This window comes from Chrysochloris asiatica, unplaced genomic scaffold, assembly GCF_000296735.1.
Source record: "Chrysochloris asiatica unplaced genomic scaffold, ChrAsi1.0 scaffold00122, whole genome shotgun sequence".
Classification (NCBI taxonomy): domain Eukaryota; kingdom Metazoa; phylum Chordata; class Mammalia; order Afrosoricida; family Chrysochloridae; genus Chrysochloris; species Chrysochloris asiatica.
This window is the reverse complement of record NW_006408640.1, coordinates 1059002-1064126: the sequence shown is the minus strand read 5'-3', so window position 1 is coordinate 1064126 and position 5125 is coordinate 1059002.

Below are 5125 nucleotides of genomic sequence, written 5' to 3'. Positions count from 1 at the left end.
CCTTGGAAACCCTATACAGGGTCGCTATGGGTCGGAACCAACTCGACGGCACTTCACAACAACAACAACAACAACAACAACAACAACAACAACAAAAAAAATATATATATATATATATAATTTGTTTACGAATCGGGCTGTGGACCACGGGAAAAACATGAGGGTTTCTGCTCCCGTAAAGATTTATAGCCTCGGAAACCCTGTACAGGGTTGCTATGGGTAGCAAGGCTTTGCGTGATCATTTTCCTTGTTCATTTTGCATGTTTCTACATTTTATATAATGTGCCATCTATTACTTTGATAATCGGAGTGAGAGACGTATTCTCAAGTCAGAACCTGAGTAATATGTAAAAACTTGAAGCAGATAAAATGCGACTGATTAGATTGAGGGGAGGTAATTATTTAGCCATGAAATTGCCCTGCCCAATTAAATAAACAGTCATTACTGTAAATGTATCCTTTGAAGTGGATATTGCAAGATAAACTCCAGCACAGCTTTCCACTTATTGTAATAAAAGTGTTTGTGGATCATGAACAGAACTGGATTTTACTCCCACACAAGCACAGGTGATGACAAATTCTTGTTTTTATTTTTAGTTTTTGCTTTTGAGATAAAAGTTCAGAGAACTGCTTCTAGAAATCTTTAAACCTTCCTATTTTGATTAGCAGTATACTAGAGTCAAGGAGCCCTGGTAACATAGCAGGTTATACATTGGATTGCTAACCATATGTCAGCAGTTCGAATCCACCAGCCACTCTGAGGGAAAACGATGAGGTTTTCTACTCCCATAAATATATACAACCTCGGAAACCTATACAGGGTCTCTGCGAGTTGGAACCGACTCAACAGCACATGGCTCAGCATAGCATAGTTAAGATCTCAAAATCCTGGCTCCATTCAACTTCAGTTGAAAATAAGGTCATTTTAGTGTCATTTTTTTCTAACATCATAGTCCCAGCTAGACACTAATGTTAAAGCAGAGACTGCAAATTGTACATGTTGCACAAACAGCTACACGCTACTGCATACTTTCCTCTTCAGGACAGCTGTATCTGAGTGTGACCGAGCATATCAGTATGGGTTAGTGTGTATGGTTTGCTGTCAGCTGAAGCGTGCCAACAATAAACATTTCTTCCCATCCTAGATATTCTTCAGGAATTTTCCAGAAAGGGAAAAAACTCTTCCTCACAAATCCTATGCTCAGCAATCTGTGACTCTTGTCACATAGTGGTGGTGTTGTTATGTGCCATTGAGTCAATTCAGACTCACAGTGACCCTTTATAGGGTTTCTAAGAGCAACTAGTGGATTTGAACTGACAATCTTGCTGTTAGCAGTCCAGTGCTTACCCTACAGTGCCCCACCAAGGTTTTGACACATAGCAGACATTTGTTAATATACTTGTTGAAAAGAACAGTTTAGCTGAAAGAATGAAACTGGAAAACATGTGTCAAACAGAATACCCATAATTTTAGGGTGACACTATCTCTACTCTCTAACATATAAATTGATAGAATAATTTGTTCCTGCATTGGAGAGAAATTGGACACATAAAATATTGACAGTGAGGCAGGGTTTTTTTTGTTTCTTTTCTTCTTAAATTAAAATTTTTTAAATTGAAAATTTTTTAAATATTAAAGTTTTGATAGAATTAGTTTGAATGAAAGGAAATAGCTCCAAAGAGTCTTCACCTGTCAGAAAAGTCACTGAATTCTACAAAAGTAAACAGCATTTGGGAATAGTGTCTCTCTCCCAACAACAGCTCCAAACCTTTGCAGTATGTTAAAGTTTCTTTGGACTACCTCATGCTAATCTGTGTTTGTGGAACTGAATGATTTTTAGAATCTGACATCTGAAACTGTTGTGGCTTTTCATGTAAGCAAAGAAACCGTGATAATGGATGTCTTCCAGCTGCATACCTTCATGACATCCAATAGGTTTTATTTGGATTAAGAAATGCAATTGTTTTTAGAATTTGAAGGGGAGGAAAGTAAAATGGACATGTATACTTTTATGCCATGAAATTCTGAACTAGGGTCTTGTGCTACATTTATAGTTTAACAAAATAAGAAAAACAAACAACAGGTTTGAATCTTGACAGTGTAAATTACTCACCAATAGGCACTTAAAAGGATATTCATGACTTGCAATGAATTGAAATAGAAGCAACCCAAAACACTGAACAATGACTGGATACCAAACATATGGTATCTACAGCATCCTCAGAAGACTCTTCAGAAAGAGCACTGTTTAATCTTATTAATATGAACTGTTCACATAGCAATCTATAAATGATGTCGGAAATGAAATTTATTAAACTCCATCACAAGCACTTTCCTAACCACAAGAAATATATTTTTACCTAAAAAAAAAAAAGATAAATATCATATGATTAGCAAAATAAAATGTACTTGTCAGAAAAAAAATCATTATATAATCCTAAGATTCCCTTCAGATTTATAACTTCAATTTAACTTATGATCAAGTGCCATCTATTACTACAAAACAGAATTTTTTGAACTTTTTGTTGTGAATTGAGTGAAGGTTTATAAAAAAGTTCATCAGTTTTCCATTCAACAAATCATATATTTTGTTTCATCTCAATGATTGCATTTCCCTCCCTGCAACAACAGTTAACTGGCTTGCTCCCTTAGGTTTCTATCTGCATTGCAACCTTCCTATTCTTTCACAACTTTGTCCTAGGAAAATGCTACCCTTTTGATTTTGAATGATTGACCATTCTATTGTGCGCATACTTAACTAGTGCTGTTGTCTCCCTCTCCCCATATGCCTATTGTTGTTAAGTGCCCTCTAATCAATTCTGACCCATAGTGACCCTGTATAGGGTTTCTGAGGAGCAGCTAGTGAGCTTGAACTGCCAACCTTGCAGTTCAAATGGCTTTGTAGTCTGGCATATTAACTCACAGTGCCACACCAGGACTCCTACTTGTCTGAAGGTGAGTTCCTATCCAGACCTGAAGGATGGTTGAGGGCCATAGTCTCACCATAGTTTTCTGACCAGTAAACCCGGTCTTTCTTTTTCTTTTTTTTTTTTTTTTAATAATTTTGAGTTTTGTTCCACATTTTCTCCCACTCTATCTGGGACCCTCTAACGTGATCCCTTTCAGAGCAGTTGGTTGTAGTAGCCAGGCACTGTCTAGTTCTTCTGGACTCAGTTGTCGAAACTGATGTACACATGTTCCATTAGTCCATTGGACTAACTGGTTCCAAGCCTCTTCAATTCTTACCATTCATTGTTCTTCTGCACATGGAGAGACAAATAGTTGCACCTTAGATGGTTGCTCATGACTTTCAAGATCTCAGCTGCTACTCACCAAAGTAGGATGTAGAACACTGTTTTTGTGGACTATATGTTATGCCAAATGACCATGGTGTCTCCTGAGACTATGGTCCTAAGCCCTGAGGTCCAGCAACTCATTGCCTTAAGATGTTTGATAATATCTAAGATGTTCTCATCATTTTGCCTGCTGTATGCTCCACCACATTCAGAGTTAATATTTAAGGACAAATATCCTTTTTCAAACTCATATATTAGGTTGTGTGGTGACGGTTATGTGCTGTGGAGATGGTTCCGACTCACAGAGACAATGCATAGGGTTTCCGAGGCTGTAAATCTTTAGGGGAGCAGAAAGCCTCATCTTTCTCCCATGAAACAGCTGGTAGTTTCGAACTGCTGACCTTGAGGTTAGCAGCCTGACTCATAACCACTCCGCTGCAAGAGCTCCTTACATATCACTATTTACCTCTATCCCCGTTAATCCATGCATTCCTCCTTGCAGCTTCACCTATCTTCATCATTCTTCTACCACCCTCTCTCTTCTATAAAACAGAATTTTTGAATGCTTGTAAAATTTCTAACTTAAAAGTAGGACATAGTCACAAAACCATTTTCTGGTAAAACTACTCCAACCAAGTAAAAAAGCTGCTGTTTTACATTATCCTAATTATGACCAAGCTTTCTTAAATCTTGAAGAAAAATTATTCTTAGTTTATTTTCTGCTGCACCGAAGTCCAACCCTCCCTGATGGTTCTAAGCAGATCTTTGGACAGTTTCAATTTAAACAATATTGCCACTGAAGATTAATTTTAATAACTTTTTGTAGGCTTAACTATGCCATCCAACTAACTCTGCAACCACCTTTTTTATTTTGTATCACCCTCCTCCCCCCGCCCCCCCCCCCACATGAGCTTGCACAGTTCTGGCCCCACTGTCCCACTGCTTTACAACACTCAGTTTATTCCTTCAGCTACTCTTACTCTCTGTGGTCTAGGTCCTCTTTTCAGTATCTTTGGTTCTAGGTATACCTTTATATTCCAAGGATTTACTTAAGACTCCAGACTCTAATTTGAGAGATTTAGGGCTATACTCTAAACTCACTAAGGATATAGTTAGGGTTTTGTTACCTGTCAGTTAATACTATCTCAGTTTAGGTTGGAGGGTAGGATGTATAATTATAATCCCAGCATCTCAGATGAACAGAAAATACTCCATCTGAGCAGGAATAGGTCTATATCTGAGGATCACTTTTATAGTTCAAAAGCAATCATCTTATGAACAAATTTCTGTTCATGCCTAATTTCCAAGTAATTTTTATTTTAAAGTCATTTGACCAGCCTATCTTTTTATTAAGATACTCTAACAGATTTCTTTAAAGGAACAATTTTTCTGTTTCATCTCTCTTTTTTCTTGTGTGTGTGGCAGCTGTTGTTTGATCTGTGCATTGCCTCTGATTTGTTTCATGTTTCAGCCAAAGATTAAAACTGCTCTGTAATTCTAAGCAGATGGGTCTAGGAGTCCAACCCTATAATTATACCTTCTCTCTTTTGCCCTCTAACTGCAAGCCTTCCATCCTGACTTTTAAATTCTGGGATCACTGGGGCTCAACACCTTGGCAATCAGGAAGGTCTGGCCCAACCAGACACGTCCACACAGCCTGTGGCTTTGGGGTGAGCTGCCTGGTGGGGGGGGGGGAGGGGGTTAGGGGCTCCGCAACAGCTGTGTACTAAGGAACACAGCTTGACTTTCTGTCCTGGTCACAAGCATTCTGAAGTTAGACCACTGCAGGCTCCTGCTGAAAACCCTGAAGGACAATTGTTGTGGGCAC